Source organism: Biomphalaria glabrata, chromosome 11 (assembly GCF_947242115.1).
Source record: "Biomphalaria glabrata chromosome 11, xgBioGlab47.1, whole genome shotgun sequence".
NCBI classification, from domain to species: domain Eukaryota; kingdom Metazoa; phylum Mollusca; class Gastropoda; family Planorbidae; genus Biomphalaria; species Biomphalaria glabrata.
In genome coordinates, this window is record NC_074721.1 from 39,818,963 (window position 1) to 39,840,047 (window position 21,085).

Genomic DNA, 21,085 nt, shown 5'->3' on the forward strand with positions numbered 1-21,085 from the left:
GATTGGATCAATAAAATTATCTTTTCTTATCTTATCTTAGCGGAATAGCGCTTCACTTGCCCACTTTGTTTTATGAAAGAAAAAACCCCCCCACCAAAAACGAGCGAATGCCTCTTGTTACCTGCATCATGAGTCATAGAGTGACCCCCCTGCAGTGTACTCTATTTACTAACAAATCACCAGACGGGGAGGACGCCGTATAGTACATTACATCAATCAAAGAATATAAAAAAATTTTTATAAGTGCTTTATAAAGAAATCAGATGAAAAGATTACTGGAGCTGGCCTTGACACTGCGGCATAGAAAAGAACGAAATGGCTTCAAAAAAAAAAAACACAAAAAAAACTTAGGTAGACAAAAAGAACAATAATGGGGAAAAAGAAAAAAAAAGGCATAAAGAAAGAAGAAATCAAACACAGAAGGTACGAATACACAATTTTGTTTAAAAAAGATGTACAAAAAAGAAGAAATGAAAAATGTAAGCAGAAAGAAAGATAGAAATTAAAATACACAAATACAACAAAGAGAAAAATAGAAGAAAAAAAACGGCAAGAAATAAATACATACTTAAAGAACTAACAAGCAATTAAAAAAAAAATGAACACTTTTTTAAAAAGCAAAGCTTATCTAAATGAAAGAACCGCTAACTACTTCCATTGATCTGAAAATGACAGGGCACTATTTTATGTGACTGTAAAAGTGTAGGGCCCTGTTCTGTAGCGACAACCCACGTCTACATACAACGCAGGTAAGTGTGACATTTCTATGGGTATCGTATCTTATCTTATATAATACAGACGTTACTTCAAAAAAAGGAAGATGATTACGTCCTACGCGTCATGCATTCCGTCATGCATATTAACCAATGACTTAAATTCTGCCAAGTTACTGGTTTTCCTAGCTGACTCAGGCAACCCATTCCATGCTCTAATAGCACTAGGGTAGTATAGAAACAACTGTTCTTGTCATTTCTTCCAGAACTGATTCCTTTTTTCACTTTCCAGCTTTCTTCCTCCTCATCTCTAAACACATTATGCAGTTATTTTAATTATCTTGAGTCTGTTGATTATTAGTATAGTGTTATTATTTAGACTTTGACTGCCATTGTTGCAATTGTGATATTTTTTGGGCAAAACGAAATTGTTAAATTGTTTAGGGTTGTCCAAGTAGACTCTTAACTACTGCAAACACCATCCAGTCTTCTCGTTGCCTATCACCCTAGAGCCCGTTATCTTCTTCTTCTTATCTTATATAATACAGACGTTACTTCAAAAAAAGAAGATGATTACGTCCTAGGCGTCATGCCCTCTAACAGCTTTATTCACGAATACCTAGATGATGTATAGTAGAGAGACACTATGGACTAACACCTAGACGATTCGGATCTATAGTAGATCTACATTATTGCCCAAACACCTAGACGATTCGGATCTATAGTAGATCTACATTATTGCCCAAACACCAAGACGATTCGGATCTATAGTAGATCTACATTATTGCCCAAACACCTAGACGATTCGGATCTATAGTAGATCTACATTATTGCCCAAACACCTAGACGATTCGGATCTATAGTAGATCTACATTATTAATCTATAGTAGATCTACATTATTGCCCAAACACCTAGACGATTCGGATCTATAGTAGATCTACATTATTGCCCAAACACCTAGACGATTCGGATCTATAGTAGATCTACATTATTGCCCAAACACCTAGACGATTCGGATCTATAGTAGATCTACATTATTGCCCAAACACCTAGATCATTTAGATCTATAATAGATCTACATTATTGCCCAAACACCTAGACCATTTAGATCTATAGTAGATCTACATTATTGCCCAAACACCTAGACCATTTAGATCTATAGAAGATCTACATTATAGCCCAAACACCTAGACCATTTAGATCTATAGTAGATCTACATTATTGCCCAAACACCTAGACCATTTAGATCTATAGTAGATCTACATTATTGCCCAAACACCTAGACCATTTAGATCTATAGTAGATCTACATTATTGCCCAAACACCTAGACCATTTAGATATATAGTAGATCTACATTATTGCCCAAACACCTAGACCATTTAGATCTATAGTAGATCTACATTATTGCCCAAACACCTAGACCATTTAGATCTATAGTAGATCTACATTATTGCCCAACGCCTAAACCATTTAGATCTATAGTGGGGCATCATTATGGACAGTGCTTTTTTTTTTTTTGTGACGGTATGCACCGGTACTGCGTACCGACACCTTTTTCAATGTGGGGACAAAATGATTACTGTTCTATTTTAACGTTTATAATTAATTTATTAGTAGTTGAAAGTTAGGCAATCCATCATTGAGTGCCGGCACCATTTTTTTTTTTTTTTTACAAAAGAAGTACTGATTATGGACCAACACTAGACGATTTAGATCTAGTACAAACTTTCATCAGAATATACAGTTTGATAATCTGAGTGACTGTGCTCCGATGTGTGTGTGTGTGGGTTTGTCAAAAGTCAGCTACACACAGGTAGTGTAAAGGCCCCGTGTGGCATGTCTAATTGAGCCAGGTGTATTGTGACGTCTCGCCCCATATATGTGACGAATGACACGTCTTTCAAAGTGGCACAGAAAGAAAAAAAAATTCTGCATTTTTTATTAGGCGACACATAAAGCTGTCCTTCAAAGTACATGAACAAGTCGCTTTTATATTGTGGACTTTATTTTTATAAAATATTAAACTCAGGAAATTTTGTATTTTCAAAACTTATTCAACCACGTCCATACCTGTTGTTATTTCACGATTTCTTTATATAGTCAAAAGAAAAAAACCACACATGAGAATCAAAATGCATCAAAAATGTATTAAAACTTTGCACCTAGTAGTGTGGTTGTTTAGCTGAATGTCGTGGGTTCGATACGAAATGAAGATTTTCATTTATGAGTAAAACTATAAATAACTAGTTTTCTTTTGTGTGTGTGTTGATAAGCTAATGTTGATAGGCTAATGTTTATAAGCTAATGTTAATAAGCAAATGTTGATAAGCTAATGTTGATAAGCTAACGTTGATAAGCTAATGTTGATAAGCTATTGTTGATAAGCTAATGTTTATAAGCTAATGTTAATAAGCAAATGTTGATAAGCTAATGTTAATAAGCTAATGTTGACAAGCTGACGTTGATAAGCTATCTTTTAAAAATGTATAATATTTGTGTGCACTGCATAATCAAATGGTCAATTAATTAGCGTGAGGCGCGGTGGCTGAGCGGTAAAGCTTCCAGAGCGGGGGGTCTGGGGGGTTCAAATCCTGGTGAAGACTTGGATTTTTAATTTCGGGATCTTTGGGCACCTCTGAGCTCTAATGGGCACCTAAGATTAATTGGGGGGAAAAGTAAAGTCGGTTGATCGTTAACCGTAGGCCACAGATGACCTCCACATCTTCTGCCCTATGCACCACAAGGTCTGAAAGGGGAACTAGAAAACAAAAATCAGCGGTAAAAACGAAGAGCGGACGCGAAGATCAGCTGCAAGGTTTTGGGATAAATGATAGATCAATTCATGCTTAGTTAGTTTGGCAGCATTTAAGTTATATCAAACGTCATTGACATTGTTTGGTTTCTCGTGAAAATCTCCAGTACAGGTATTGTACACAACTTGATATAAACTGCTTCTTAGGGCACATTTTGCCAAACAGGAGGAATAGGGAATACTGTGTTTATCTGAAGGGGAAAAAAATCCTGTGGGGTGGGGGAAAACTATCTTAATCAGCTTGTCATTCGGTGTGGCAGAGGCCCCTCATGGGGGGCGGCGATATGCTTCGAGGAGGGCAGGCAAAATATTCGTCCAATAACCTTTTGTTTGACTACCATATATAGACGCACTCGTCACTGCGGTATGCAGAGTAACTTTCTGACATATTGTGACAGCCGTGGAGGCACATTTACCAAATAAACAATGAAGCCTTCATTAGAGATGACTCACTTTCTCTAACCGCCCCCCCCTCCTCCTCCCACTTCTCAGTTTTAATGCTAACTAATGTTATATCGGAGTAAGTTTAAACGACCTTGAACTTGAATAGTGCTGTTATTGTATCCCCCCTTTACCTTCATCTCTCCCCCCCCCCCACGACACCCACTTCCAAAATGTTTATTTTCACGTCAGTGCCATGTGTATAAATTAAACGCGAGATCTGACGTCACGATCAGAAAGAAGGAAAGAGGCTCACTGCGTCATTGGAAGCGGCATTTTTTCTGTATCGGATCAGACAGACAGACACAAACACACATCCGTTTATTACAAATGTTTAATTACAATGAATAGTAATATTGGTAATTACAAGAATTATAATAATACATTGTCTCATACAAAAGTTATTCAATATTAAAACGACCACATTTACATCCTCAAAGTGGAAGTATAGAAGAATTAAGGATGCATTATCCCCTTGGCAAAACACAGCATCGTGTACACATATGAGACGTGGTGGCTGAGTGGTAAATCACTTGGCTTCTTAGCCGAGCAGTATTGAGTTCGAATCTCAGATAAGACTTGGATTTTAAACATCGAGGTAGTTTATGGTGTACCCGAGTCCCTCAACCCTAATGGGTACCTGAAATGCGTTGGGGAAATAAAAGCGGTTGATCGTTGTGATGGCCACACGAAACCATCGTGAACAGACGACAGTAGAAAACAAGGAAAAGAAAAAATCCCTTTTTTAAAAACAAAACTTATTTAAGGGAAAGAAGCGCTAAGTATTGCCGTTTATCTGAAAACTGCAGGGCTTAGCTCCCGTGCTGCCCAATAAAACAAAACTGTATTTATTAGTACTAATTGATTAACAAATTGGTTAATTTTCGGTTTGGTTCATGTCTTGTCAGGTACAATGAATAATTGTACACAGACAGACAAACAGACAGACTGAGTTTATATAAGCTTTATAAATATGAGCTCTACATCATCTACTCCCATAGATCGCAAGGGCGCACCTTTACTTTTACTTACTATCTTCCCACTTGGATACGCCTATGATGGTGACGATAGTCGGAACTCCCCTTGAATCCACTGGTCGTAAATTGCCGAGAACTAAGAAATATCATTGCGACTGCTTCAAGTGCATTTGGTCGTAATCTCCTGGCCATTAATCCTGAGGGCCGGTGACCTCACTTGTCACAGGCATGTCACAAACTTGTCACAGACCAACACACCATGCAGGGTGCAGCTAGAGTGTCGTTATAAATGTCGTATTTACAGTGAATGGCGCCCGGAGTGGCGGAAAGGGTGGTCCCAGATAACTCTGCTAGTTGATATGAAAGGAGAAAAGGTGTTTTAAGGGCGAGGAGGTGGGGGGGGGTGTGGGGGTGAGAACACGGGCAACACGCCATGGAGGTAACTTAACAGTTAAATGCTAGGAAAGTCATGATCAAAGTCTGGCCTTTGTGTTGGTGCCTAGTACAATGGCGCCCTGGGGGGTATCTTCCACCACACGCTATCACCGCGACTGTTAATCTTCTTGTTTGTCTTATTTCTAGTGCTCACAGGCGATAAGTGCACTGCTTCGATAGACAATTATACCAAAAAAAGGGGGGGGCAGAGAACGGGTACTAGAGAACACATGCTTGTGTTGGAAATAGTATCAACCGAAATGGAGTTTGTGTTACTCGTAGGTGGACCCTGTGGGTTTGTCGTACTGACGCACTGCGACACATATAGCCTCACGCTTAAGTGTCGTTCACAATCTTTGTCGAATTATTAATTACATCATAGAATGGCACGTTTTCTGTAAATGGTGTGTCGTGTGGTCCCTATATAGTTTTGTCTCGCTCAGAAGTAATAATGTTAAAAGGATTTGTAAAAAAATTGGTTTATATATTTGTGCATACAATTTTTACAATTTTAAAAGACAAAAAGGGACCACAAATAATAGTTGTATCTATTTTAGGCGTAATGAAGACAAAGGTGAAATAAATTTTCAATTTTCAGCCAGATCCGGTTAATCGGGTCACGTTTGTAAACGATCCTTTTTTTGGTTCTAATATCAGGCATGTCCGATAAACGGAATTAAACTGCATATTATGAATTGTTTCGGTACATTGGGATTCGGTCAGATTAAGCGTCTGGTCCAGATTAACCGGGCTCGGCTGTATACATTTAAATATGGGCCCTTAATCATCTGAGCCTTTTGATAATAGAAAAACATCTCTTTTTTTTTTGTTTTTTTCTTGATGTAATATGTTTACCTAGACTTCAGAACAAAAACATTACAAGGTCAGAAGACCAAAATATCTTAATGTCACTTCGGGTCATCAATACTCAATAACCGCTGCCTGACACGTGACACAGGAGGGACCATGTCGCTGTGTGCCTCCATGATTGGCAGGTCATGTCATTGTCATGAGTAGGCGGAAGATACTAACGATGACTTGACTGGCCGTTGCTTGCTTGGCTGACTAGTATAACAGGGCGTGCCACAAGAGCACCCCCCCCCCTAACATTTGCTTGCATCTTATTACTGCTGTCTAAGGAAGTTGCTTCTTTAATTTGACTATTACTTTCTTTTGTATGTTCTCATAGGGGTTAAGGTTAACATTGTCTTTGTACTCTGTAATAGTTGTATATTCGTATGGTTACCATTACAGTCCATTCAAAGACCTTGAATAAATTTCATTGATCTGTGTATTAAACCTGGTGGAAAATAGCTTGCATAAGATCTCAAAAGTTATACGCTATCATCATCGGTATTATTATGTTAAACAGAACAGTCCTTTTCGTGTGAACAAGAATAAAAGTGCAACCATCCTCCTGTGCAGCTGTTCAAACAACGAGATTGTCATTGTCTTCGATCACAATAAAGGAACCTTAACTCTTTAGTAATCAACTCCCTTAGTCATCGATCTTTGTCTCCCTTGTTAATCCCTTATTAATTAAATTGCCCTGTGGAGTCAATTATATAATTATTAAATTATAAATTAAATAATTAATGTCATATTTTTTTCTGTATGTGTGTAATTAACCCAACTATCATTCCAATTCTTTTTTATCTGCATAAAATAAAAACATACCCACAGGGCTGGAAAGTAGAGCAACGAAAGTGGGAAAATGAAACTCTAAAAAGAGATAAACATGTCCTATATATAGTACCATCGAGACAAATTAGAAGCAATAATAGTAATCATTCTATTGTTTATACACCCCGGAAGCTCTTTCAGAAAGGAAGATTGTTACGTCCTCAATCGAGCCTACTGCTGGACAGCAGGGGATGGCAGTGGACATGATTTGGACATCGTGGTGCCCATCCAAAGCGTCCACCTTACGACCAGGCAGATGCGGATTTCAATACTGTAGGCGTGGACAGTGTAAATTTGACAGAGTAAACTTTATAATGTAAATGAGCAATATAAACGGGACAATGTAAACTTGACAATATAAACTCCACAATATAATATAGAAAACAGGGCCGGCCCTAACAATTGAGGGACCCTATGCGAAACGGATAGCTCCGTGCCCAGTCTGGGTCGGGATAAGCATAACGTCAAAATTAAGATTTTGTATTAGAAAAAACATTCGTCTTTGTATTAAATTTGTATTAAATGAAAGCTGACAATGCCGTTTTTTTGTTATCACGCTTAGTATTGGTGTTTAATATATTGAATGACACCCCAAAATGACAATTTTGTCTATTTTTTAGGAGACTTTTATGAGTTTTCATGAGATTTTAATAATTTCATGAAATTTCTAGGACTATTAAAATATATTTTGCAATTACAGGAGATTTTCAGGAGGCCCTGGAAAATCAGAAGGCCGCGAAAACCCTGTTCTATATATAAGTTATAATGGTTTAATTTAATAACTTATACATAGAATTAGTGCGGGGCCCACTGCGACCGCATAGGTTGTAGTGGGCTAAGTCCGGCCCTGCCAGACAATGTAAACTGGACAATGTAAGCGTGAAGCCATTAACTTAAACAAGAATGAAAAATAAAAAGTGCTTTTAACTCTTTCTCTCCGTAATTATTTACCATATTCTGGTGGAATCAACGTTGTTATCGTTAGTTAGGAGAGAAAGAGTTAATGATAATTATAACGATACTTAGCTCAAAATAATGAATATAAACTATTTCAGCACCTTACAAGGGTAGGCCTCCACTGATGTCTCAATATTCTACTGATCCCTATTACGTATGTTATTAAATATCGATTCTTTAAAACACTTTTGCAAAATATATAGATATAGGTTTACTAATTTTTTTACTTATCAAAATTTAAAGGATAACCATTACTAAGTAAGTAATTGATGATAGACTTGATCTTTTTCACCCCGCTCGCCCCCCCCCCCTTATCTCCATCCCTTACTATTTGTCACCTCCTTTTTCTTAGATAGTCTTAAAACAAATAAGTGTGTAGTGCAATTAGGTTATGTGTATTGGTACTAAAGACCAGCTGTCCAAGTCACTCCAGTTGCTTATCGTCGAGGTCCGGAGCTCGTTATCACGTCTGGCAGTTTGACAAAACACACACACACACACCGACATGTTTAAGTAATGAATAAAGTGGCGAGCAGCCAGTGTTAACACGGGATCTAGTCGCGCTTGGCACCAGATTCACAGACTGACACACACACACACACACACATGCACGCAATCATCGTTACCATCATCTCTCGCCGCCCACTGGCGCACGAGACAATAACAAGGGAGCACCATTTTCTTGGTGACCCCGGACTATAACTTCTGCGTCTGGGAAGATAGGTCACGTGACGTCACTTCCTTTCATTCTTTAACCTAAATGTTTTACATGTTTCTGTTTGTTTGTTTTTTTCCTTTTTTTTTTTCCTTACCTGGGATGTCCATCCAAGACCAATAGTAACTGAAGGCATGAATACTAACCTGCTACGTCACAACCTGAGGGCAATGATTACCAACAGCTGCCATACCGTACAGATATGTGACATGGCAACATGCTATCAGTCTAAACTGCCCACATGTTGCGACGTTGCAGGTCTGTAGTCTCGCCTCGACACGGCTAAGCCAAAACCGTGGAAAGTTAAACGTAATAATTACTGGCAGTCTGCTGTTGATCTTCGATGATTTTAATACAAATTACGTTAACACTGAATTTGGTTCGGAATTTGGTTTAGGATTCAACCCTTGTTGCAGTGCAATAGAGAGCAAATTTTTTTCTATCTAAAATATGGGGACACTTTGTAGCATTGCGCAGGCACTACTTTTTTTTTTTTTTTTTGCAGCATTGGAATCAATCCGCCGGCCATGGAAGCAGACGACAAGACATGTTATCGATTTATTTGTACTCGACAGGTTAAATACATGTAAGATTTTACTGTGACAGATTTACCGCCGTGACCCGATCGTAAAGAGCAATCGATAATGTGCGTTGAACGTATGACATCATCGCTTGGTATATTCTTCTTGGACCTTTTTTTTTTTTTTTATTATCTCGATTAAGTTAAGCGTTTGGCCTTAGGATGACTAAATGTCACTTAGGTCAGGTATTGCCAGCAGAATGTCACGGTGACACAAAGGGCCTCCCTGGGAGGTTGTTATTACTCTCAGTGTAAACCATTGATGGCTATGATATGTGAGTTATCGTCTGGAGATAATTCCCCCCCCCCCCACCCACCACACACACACCAAGGTGTGTACATCGGGTTTATGTTCTGCTCACACGAACGCCTCGCAGACTTATCGCAGGGGCGCTCCAAGGACTCGTCAAACTAACAAACGTCAGATTTCTCACACAGACGCCCTACGAGCGTATCACACACCACATAATCCCCACATAGGGACCATGTAAACTTGTGACACGGACGCCACACTAACGTATCACACACCACATATTCCTCACATAGGGGGCAGGTAGACTCATCACGCGGACGTCACACTAAAGACTCGTCACACAGACGCCCTACAAGCGTATCACACACCACATATTCCTCACATAGGGGGCAGGTAGACTCATCACGCGGACTCCACACCGCCCCCCTCGAAGAAACGCTCCTCAAATTCATAACACAGAAGAGCTTTTTGATACCGTGGTATTATTCGTATTAATCGGTGCTACTTTTCCAAATGGGAAGACAATATTGTTCATTACTTGCATAGCAACGTAAACAAATAATTTCAGTTTTAAAGTTGCTAATACATTTCATACGCTCTTCAATTAACGATATCTTTATTGACTATTAGAAAATGTTACTATAGAAATGTGTGGTACTATGTGTTCTAAATCAGAAGCTCGATACTGATTAGCTAATAATACTGCACGTTATCTCCCTTGTTTTATTTTTAGCTATCCACACGTTGAAAATATTCAATGCATGTAAAATATGTGATAGTAGATTTGATAACAGTCGAAGGTGCAACACCTCGGACTAAGATTATTCGTATTGACATTATAATCATTAGTTGCAGTAATTAAGTATTTTTATCATATCAAGTTGCTTAATTGCACATGTTTTTGACTTGATTTTTTTTTTAACATTAACATAGAGTAATATTTAGGAACGGGGCCTTTTAAAATGAGGATTTGAACCTTTCACAGATCACGTTACGAAACGCTTGAAACAAATTTCAAAATTAAAAGTAAAAAAAATATAATAATAACAAAAGTATAAAAAAAAAAAAAAGAAAACAAACTAAGCTTTTAATTATTTTTTTTTTAAATTGTAAGATCAAAAATAATTAGACGTAGGTCTGATATTTTACCAAGTAAGAAGTTAGTCACAAATAGTTTGACCGTTTGTGAAGCCAGGCTTCGTTACCAAGGGCAAGGTCAGGAGAAGCCTGACAGTTTTAGAGCTTCAGAGATCATGGCGGTGCTTTCATTCGCTATCTGGATGCTGTCAACAATCACATGGTTAGTTGACTGGTTTAGGTGGTTGTGGGTAAGGGGATGGGGGAGAATCGTAAGTCCAAGACATATAAATGGTATTTTTAAAAAAAAAACGAGTGGAAAGGGGAGATAATCTACAGCAGTGATGCCCAAACTACGGCCCGCGGGCCGGACGTGGTTCCGACCGGCCCGCCTAAACATCGGCACAAAATGTAGAAATAAAAATGAAAAGGTTGAAAAATGTATTTTCTCAATGTTAAGAATTTTTCTTTGATGGATTCATTCTAATCTATAGTCTTTCTAAAACAAACCATTACAAAAATATGGTGGCATTGTTGGTTATAGCCGCTAAGAAAAGTCTGCTAAGTTACGCCTAGAAGCTAGCGATTGACTAAAATATTTACCAAGAAGTCAAGAAAGTGAGTCGGCTGTCATGGAGGCTACAAAGTTGCTCAAATTTAAAGAAGAGAAATGAAGCATACAAAATTCTTGCTACCACGTGATAGAATAAAATCGACCTGAAAAAAAAAGTTGAAGCTGTCAGCCCTTGTGGCATGACAATCGCAAAATGAGTGGACGATGTTGGTGAAAATCTCCATTTAAAACTAAAGGACAGAGCAGCAGATTTTGAAATTATTACTATTGCCGCTGAAGAGTGACACCAACTGGAACTTACTAAGCTGGACTTCCCTGCTTGAGAAATTTCGAGCAATACAGACAATAAATTTCTACGCCGTGATGTCTACAGAAACCTTGCACATTTTCGAAAACAATTGCTGGGTAGGATCACAATGTTTACAAGCATTTAATTTAGTAGAAAATCTTTTTTAGTTATAAGACACCTGAAATCTTTGTTACGTAATTAGCTTATCGGTGTACGTAAGCCTAATGGAGCCACAGGAATTGTAATAAAACAATTTTAAATGGTTTATTCTTTATTTCGAGGCGCGGTGGCTGAGCAGTAAGGCGCTTGGCTTCCGAACCGAGTTCCCAGTAAGAATCCTGGCGAAGAATTGGATTTTAATTTCGGGATCTTTTGGCGCCTCTGAGTCCACCCTATTCTAATGGGTGCCGTACATTAGTTGGGGAAAGTAAAGGCAGTTGGTCGTGTGCTGGCTACATGAAACCCTGGTTAACCATGGGTCAAAGAAACAAATAGATGACCTTAACATCATTTGCCCTATAGACTGCAAGGTCTATCGCAACTATTCTCTATTTCATATTTGTGTATCTTTTGTTAATGTGGCCCGTGACACGAGTGTCGGAAATTAAAATGGCCCGCAGGCCGTATAACGTTGGGCATCACTGATCTACAGTATCAGTCTAGTAAACTTTGGTTAACTCGTACTCCGCTAGACATAGCACCGCAGAACTACTTGTGTTGTACGGGAAGATAACAATGACGTAAATAAACTCACAAATGACACTTTCGGTTCTCCGTAACTTTTTTTTTTTTTCATATTTAAAAAGTGGAATTCGGTTAAGCAAAGGGGGGGGGGGGGGAAGAGAAAGAAAGACAAAGAGAAAGGGGGGTCAGATGAGTTATATAATGAAGAGAAAGAATTGAAGTCTTGAATAGAGAGAGAGATAGAGACAACGAAATCAGATTATGAATCAGACTTAAAAGTAAATGTTCAGACTTAAAAGCAAATGTTCAGACTTAAAAGTAAATGTTCAGACTTAAAAGTAAATGTTCAGACTTAAAAGTAAATGTTCAGACTTAAAAGTAAATGTTCAAGGAGTTAGCAGCTAAGAGAGATTTAATGAACAAAAATAAAATAATATATTCATTTTGTCATGTTTCAGTGTACATACATATATTAAACATACATGAATAGCAGCACCAGGGACCAAGTTTTTAAGAGAGAAAGTAGTGAATTGAATGCGACGAAAATAAGGGACTGCGCCGACCGAGGCAATGTGTATGAAAAGTGTTTTTTTTTTTTTATAAGTCGGTAAATCTTCCAAAACACACAAATACTTTCTCTCTATCTCTATCTCTCTTTCTCGGAGTCTTTCTCTAAATGTTTTAAAAATGTTTTACATAATTCGGATGTTCCTTCAGAGTTGAAGATAGCTTACTTCCTAGTCCAAACCTCCCGCAGGACGACGGGGGATGGGAGCGGGCAGGGTTTGAACCCTCGACGGTCGATAAATCCGAACGACAGTCCAGCGCGCAAACCGCACGACCAGGCAGCCATCCTATCACACACACACGCGCGTACATAGCTGTTTTCTCATATCCAATCTAAAGGGGAAAAAATAAGGGTGGGGGGGTGGGGGGGAGCAACTTTGTCAAAGGAGATTGTGTCATGGAAACCTGTTGACGTCCGCAAAAATCTGTTTCCTTTTTCTACTCTCGTCTGCCTGCATCTCATTGGCCTTCCCAGCAGGCAGTTCTCCTTCAGGGAGAGTCAGGGGGGGAAAGAACAGCCGACTTGATGACGTAATCGCAATTACAAAATGACAGCCAGTTGAAAAAAATAATAAAACGAAACAGAAGAATAGCTGTTTTTATAGCGATCGAGTGGGGGGGGGTGAAGTTTTGATTATATCAGTTTCATCCGTCGGTAAAAAAAAATTCACAAACTGAGGAAATCTTTTATTTAGAAAAGAGAAGAAAAAAATCAAATCTTGTGTCAAGATTTTGGAAAATACGCCAGCTTAAGCTGTAGGTATCCAGAGTACATGGCCAGCTTTAGTACCATCTTATCCAAGACCATTGCATATAAAGATAGATAGATAGATAGATAGATAGATAGATAGATAGATAGATAGATAGATAGATAGATAGATAGATAGATAGATAGATAGATAGATAGATAGAGAGAGAGAGAGAGAGAGAGATAGATAGATAGAGAGAGAGAGAGAGATTTATAATGAAAAAACAATTGAGTTATGTTTGTAACAATAAAAATATAGCATAAGAAAAGTTTGTAAAAAGATTATATCCCTGTTTCCGGGAAGTCGGAATGCTGGAATGAAAACTGATGTCATCGTCATATTAATCTGATCACCTTCAGCCATGTTTGGACTTTGTAGTCTTAGACGAGAGCCACACCTGGACCTGGGGTTTTATACGCTCATTACGTTATGTTCTGTTCACATCTATACTGTTTCCCTATCATTACGTGACTTAATTCTTAGTAGGAGGAGTCACGTGCACACGTTATTTCAGAATAGTTCAGCAAACTATGTTACCAAGGGCCTGTGGCGCAATGGATAACGCGTCTGACTACGGATCAGAAGATTCCAGGTTCGAATCCTGGTAGGCTCGAATTTTTTTTTTTCATTGTGTAAAACTTCAGGTGTTCATTTATTTTAATTGCTGAACAAAATGTTTACTACTAACATGCAACGGTCATCTTTGGTTCTTAAAAAAAAAATAATGATAACTAATGATGCACAAATGTAAACATTATGGAGGTAATTTATACATTATACTGGAAGACTAAACCCGTGAATTAGCAGATAACTCTGAATATATGTGTCCAACAATATCCCCTTAATAACTAGATATGTATAGAAAGTGAAGCGATGGTATGTTAAAATGTAAGACAGAATATTCACACTTAATTTACAAAATAAAATACTCAAATCGTGCGTGTTACTGCTAGGATACTTCACATTCACCTATTCAGCAACAAGTGGGTCACCACAAGCAAAGATACTATGCACAGAATAACCAATGAGGAACGGAGTCTCTGTGAGTGTCCTGCATGGATGGGATGCAACACAATCTAATATTCTAAATCCATCTTTTATTCTTAAACTTTAATACTCATATAAATAGATATATATATCCTAAAATACATATCACCACATCTTATAATACTGATGACCACATTATATAAAACATGTTTTTTGTTTGGTGTAATGCACAAATTGTAAGACAAATTTCCTTACGGATAATAAAGATTATTATTATTATTATTATTATTATTATTATTATAACCACATTCTGTAATACCTATGACCACATCCTCTGATTCTCATGACAATATCTTCTAGTACCTATGACCACATCCATTAACGTTCTCCCACACAAGTAGTGGTCAGCGTTTTTAGGTATAAGGGCCATATAAATAACCGACAGATCATGTCAAGGGTAGCATCGCTGCAAAATAATAATAATAATAAAAATAATAATATCAACCGAGGGGATAATAACAACTGACCTCACAGACACCTTCAAGGCCCTTGGCATTTCTAGGAACATCCTCGTTGCCTATCAGAGGGCGGTACTTCTGCAGGACTGCCACATCACCAGAAAATTCCTCAGTGGAAACTGTTAAAGGGACTACGATGAATTTTGTTTCTATTTAGCGAAACTCGACCCTGGCAGCGCCAGAGAATGACTACTCGTTCATTTCTAACATAATAATAATAATAAAATCCTCGAGTCCAATATAACCAAGTCTGATCGCGCTCATTGGGTTCTGTGGCCAGAAGTCTCGAGAAACCGGACAGCACAGCGTCAAGGGCCTGATATGGCCCTCGGTTCACAGTTTGAACAGCCCAGGCCTATACTTATACACCTTGCGACATTCCGGTGCGTCACACCAAGAGGACAATTTGAAACCAGAAAGTTGACGTCTGAACATCTCACATTATCGTTCCCTGTCCTCGAGACGTCAAATGTGAACACTTCCTCGGTGTGGCCCGGGGACTGGTAGAGACATGCAGCAACGCCAAGTATTGTGTAGCTCTGCTTGTCATCATGCCTACGTCCTCACATGACATGTATAATGACATCAACAACATTCATGTGCAGTAATAACCCCAGGTCGTAGCTTTATTACTAGACTCGTAAATGCCAAAAAAAAAGTATAAATATATATAAAATATATAAATCACAATGTAAGGAGTATGTAAGTATGTATGTATGTATGTACATATGTATATATGTTTGTCACGAATAGAAATCAAAACCGTTTGACCAATCTTGTTAAAATTTGGCATGAATGTTCCTTAAACCACGGAGGTGAACGTGGTGTATATTTATTGTGCCACTCAAAACAGAAAGGCCTTAAAAATAATTTTAAAAAATAATTTAAAAAATCACCATAACTTTATCTCTATTGAAGAAAGAAACTTTATTTAAACAAATCTCGTGTTCACTGTATGTTATATTTGATATAAATATATCAGCTAAACTGGTAAACCAGTGGCGTAGCTAGGGTGGGGTATGAGGGGGGAAAAATTGAAAATCCCCCCGAGCCCCCACTTGAGGGGGCCACAAATAAGTGTTTGTTTTTTTTTACTTTAAATATTAAGTACTAAGCAAAATGCATGGGCCCCGAAAGAGGTCAAGCCCCCCCCCCCCCGGGGCCCCTAAATGAAGGAAAATTACTAGCTTCGCCACTGTGGTAAACTCATTTTCACATTCTCTTTTCGCTCAATAACTTGTAAAAGATTGTGACCAGAAAGACATCAACTTGATATTGGCTCAGTAAAAAAAAAGCGGAGGATATGTCCACACGAGAGCACTAAAATTGTTCAATTGTTTAGTGACCTCCAGAGTCAGGGGCACTAAGGGTGGTCAGAAAGCTTCAGCCCTTCATAAACACTCTAGATCTGCCGCGTGATGGACAGTCAAAATTTGACCTTTTGTCGCCCTCATCTCCGTTCCTTGCACTGACCTTTGGCATTGCCTCGAGCCCAAACTTCCAGTGAATGGTCAAATATAATTGTATACAGGACGCGCCTTGTCAAACGTGGGCCTTAGAGGCGGGACAGGGACCACTCCGGGCCACTCGATTTAGACATTTCAGTTGCATATTACTGGACTATAACCTTTGCCATACTATTGTAAAAAAATTGTATCTATGATAGACGTTGGGTCCATCGGTGCCTTATATATCTGTTCCTCCGCATTCTAAACTACAGTGATAATAATCCATTTTTAAATACAATCCACTGTACGGTTCTAAAACGGTTTAGGTCTATATGAATATATCCAATAAAACTATTGTGCGGTGCGTAAGATCCACGCAGTAGAGAATTCAAATAGCTAGTAACAGCTCACACATTTCCTAGACAAACTGTTTGTCAGCATAAGTGCACAAAAGATATTCTCATTTGATGAATAGCCAGATTTTCATAAATGGCCAGTTTGGCTCAGAGCAATTCATTAGAAAGTTAGGTAAACTATTTTCTCTTTTTTTTTTACGTTTGACTAACTTTAAAATTATGTTTTGAAGTGGCCAGGAAAAAGTCTATCCAGAAGCTTGAGCAGGCAATCGACGTTCAAATGACTTCAGTGAAAAGGGGAAAAAAAAAAGTTTTTTTTTGTTCATAGATGTTCTTTATTTAAACGGAACGTGAGGGGTTTGAACCCAGCTAATACAAGCATACAATTGCTTTTATATCATTTTTTTTTTAAAGTTTTCCTCGTCATTTGAATGCATTTCTCAACAATCTCCCTTTTCATTGATATCTTTTGAAGAACAGCCCAATAAACGGCTACACTCTATCGTGTTTGCGGTCTGTGGTAGTCAAGTAGATATTTAGTAATTTCACAGTAAATATAGGAGCCCCCACCGCGCCCCACCAGCCCGCCACGTTTAACCGTGGAAGGGAGGGAAAAAAAATGACACAGAACTGTGTGACAATTATATTTTGTGGTGAAGCAGCTCCGGGTCCTCCCTGCACGACCCTCCTCTATTGGTGATTTGTCACGGCCGCGTTCACACACCTTCAATGTGATCCTGTGTTAAAGGCAATCGTGGACAAAAAAAAAAGGAGGGGGGGGGGGGGGGTTAACTGGTGGGAGGTTGGGGGGGGGGGAAATAAGGCCACAATTTGAAACGGTTTTATGAATGAAAGCCGACCTCTAGGATAAGTCACTTGGTCGGTGCGTGCAGTGAGACGTGCGGACTCATTCAGAACTCTGAAAATCGCAGCAATTAGAACATGGTGCTGTGAAGCGGCGAGGTCTACAGAACCGGGGGGGGGGGGGGGAGGGGGGACCCAAAAAAAAAAACGCAGCTGCATTTTCAAGATCTACAATTCTAGATGCTTCTTAGAATATTATGCAGCACACTATTTTGTCTTACAAGTAAAGTTGATTCTCGTGGAGCCCGTGCCGAGGGCCTGTGGCGCAATGGATAACGCGTCTGACTACGGATCAGAAGATTCCAGGTTCGAATCCTGGTAGGCTCGGTAATTTTTTTTTCTTTCAATAATCCTTTTTAAGGATTATTATTTTAAATTACCATCAAGATCAATATAAACAGTCTTAGCCTTAGTTGATTGTTATCTCCCTTCTTACATCAATACCTTCGATGAAGTCCAGTAGAGAATCGGCGCCATTATCCCGTTGATGGTTAGAAAGGCTTTTATCCAACCACCAGGCCTGGACATGGGGCTCTTCACCCCTTACATGAACACAGACCGCAGACTTAATGGTAAATTCAGACTAAATGGTAAATGCGGACTGACTGATAAATAGATTATCTTGTAAGTTACTTGAACTGTGATTTCAAAGAATATCATACCATGTGCTCGTCTAGCCCCATGCTATAGATAAACAACCGCACAATTACTGTCACATCTTTCAATAGAGCAAGAGTTATCTCCCCTTTTCTAAATAAAAATAATTCATTGCCACTAATTAATTAACTTATTTGTTTGGTTTTATTTATGCCTGCAATAGATCGATAGAAAAAAAATAAATATAACAATGTTGATAGAGGATATCTAGGCCTCTTTTTTTTGCACCTTTAACTCTTGAGATGTACGCAGCACTAGAATATATTGTTTCTCTCCAGTGGACAGGTTTTTAAAAACTAGTTTAAACTGGTGTTTGTTGGCGGCGCTGCGGTAACATAGAAAGGGGTCGTGGGGAGGGGGGACTCATTATATTCTGACATATACTCACTCATGGAGGCGCGGTGGCTGAGAGGTAGAGCGCTTGGCTTCCGAACCTGGAGTCCCGGGTTCGAATCCTGGTGATGACTGCGATTTTAAGTTTCGGGCTCTTTGGGCACCCAGCTGTAATGGGTACCTGACTATAGTTTGGAAAAAGTAAAGGCGGTTGGTCGTTGTGCTGGCCACATGACACCTTCGTTAACCGTTGGCCACAGAAACATCAACTTTACATCATCTGCCCTATAGATCGCAAGGTCTGAAAGAGGAACTTTTTTTTTTATACTCAATCATAGGCGTATCGTTTTATCTCTTCCGCACTTGAGAGATCGGGGAAAAAAAAGAGGGGGCATTGCTGAGCTTACTTTGCGAACTGCCAATTTAGCAAAAGAGTGAATGTTGAGCCATGAAGAAGGTAGCCATAGAACAAATTTTTACCTGAGAGAGCTATCAGAGGTAGACAGAGAAATAAGGACTTAACTAACAAAAGAACGTGATCCATCAAGATGTGTCTGCATACTGTCACCAGCACTTTATCTATAATCCCTCACGGAAAATTGGCATGCAATTTCCTCAAAGCTCTTCCATGATTGAAATAAAAAACATAAACGCAATAGTGGTGGAGCTGGAGAAGATGACACAGATAACGCAAGAATTCGATGGTGGAAATTAAGAGAACATGAAACTAAAATGTTATTTAACCTTGGTTAGACCAATAATAGAATATGCCTCCTCTGTTTGGGACCCCTCGACTCAAGAAAACATTAAGAAACTGTAACAGACACAAAATAGGACAAATTTGTACAAATGCTCATTTTTCCATAGTGCTATTAGAGCATGGAATGGGTTGCCCGAGCTAGCCAGGAAAACCAGTGACTTGGCAGAATTTAAGTCATTGGTTAACATGCATGACTTAATGCATGACGCGTAGGACGTAATCATCTTCTTTTTTGAACTAACGTCTGTATTATATAAGATAAGATTTTGTTTACCCTGTTCTTGGACGAAACTTAGAGGGAGCAGTGGCTGTAAAATTCGGGATGGACAACTTGTGAAGAATCATTTTTTTCCCCCTTATTACCAAAACGAGGCTTTCTTTTGAAAATGGGTTAGCGACTTCCGGTGAAACCGAGATTCCGTGTATTGTTTTGCTCTCTCCGCGTCATAGAATTGACTTTAGCACTGTGCTTTAGGATATGGCGGTGGTACAAAGCCAGATCGCATTACATCAACTATTATCTATGATGCGCAGAGCTTAAAAGGCAGAGATGAAAAGAATGCAGCAGTAAGATGGTCAGGTTGATTTGATTTTGATTTTAGGCACATCGGCACAATTTAGGCCATGTCGTGCCTGCATTCCCTTAAGGACTACTCTCTCTCTCTACATAACAAGATGGTCAGGCGTTGATTAACACGTTCGTTGGAACACACACAGATCCTTAAACTATGAAGTTCCATAACTTTTTGCAAAGTTTATATCAATTCATTTTTCCCTGTCTGTCTGTCGGTCTGGTAAAAATGTGTGTGGGTGAGAAAGAAATGGATGTGAGGGAAAAAATGTGTGGGTGAGAAAGAAATGGATGTTTGGAGAAATGAAATGAATTTGTGGGGAAAAGAAGAAATGGATGCGTGGGGAAAAAGAAATGTGTGTGGATGAGAAAGAAAGAAATGTGTTGGGGGAAAATAATGTGTGTGGGTGAGAAGATATGGATGTGGGGAAAAAATAAAAGAGTGGGGAAAATAAATACGTATGGATAGAAATGGATGTGTAAAAGAGAGTGTGTGTGAGTAAAAAGAAAAGAGAGTATGAAATAAAATTATTTAAAGGTTGAGAATAACAAGAAAAGAGATGAATTAGGGCAGACAGAAAGACAGACTAAATGAATAAATAACTGAGTCGATTTAAAAGAGAGGGACAACAAAGTTAATTGAAAATGGACCAAACAGAATAGCACCGGAAATAAGAAGCCTTTAAATAATTAGAGTTACAGCACTTGGGAATTTCGAAAGAGGGCGCTATCGCGCTCACCCAGCGCTTTCTTCCCCCCTCAAAAAAAAAAAGTATTTGCACTGGACAAGAAGGGTGTGTTCAGAGTCAAACTAAACAAGATAGGAGCTCTTCAGTCTGAGATCTGATTTAAGGGCAGAGGGGGATGGTTCGATTCAGACGAGTGGACCAATGATAGTCTTATGTTGACCGTGGTTATGGACTTGCTGTGAGTAATGAGCTGGAAGAGGAATGTGTTTGGGAAAAGGGGGGGGGGGCTATTCCGAGTATTTCAATGAAACTGTTCCCCAATTTTCTCACCCCCAGCCTCCAATGCCCCCCCCCCCATCCCCAATCACAAAGTAATGGGAGTGGCGTCTGAGAG

The 21,085-nt window shown here is 38.9% G+C and overlaps 1 protein-coding gene and 2 non-coding genes across 7 annotated transcripts in view; 2 read left to right on the forward strand and 1 right to left on the reverse strand.

The window, feature by feature from the left end:
• Nucleotides 1-21,085, reverse strand: part of LOC106054970 (semaphorin-5A-like) — a 190,710-nt gene that overhangs the window by 96,163 nt on the left and 73,462 nt on the right. The gene's annotated exons all lie outside the window — the stretch shown is intronic.
• Nucleotides 14,049-14,121, forward strand: Trnar-acg (transfer RNA arginine (anticodon ACG)). Its single transcript has one exon. It is a non-coding gene; the product is annotated as a tRNA-Arg (tRNA).
• Trnar-acg (transfer RNA arginine (anticodon ACG)) lies at nucleotides 17,936-18,008 on the forward strand. The gene has a single exon. It is a non-coding gene; the product is annotated as a tRNA-Arg (tRNA).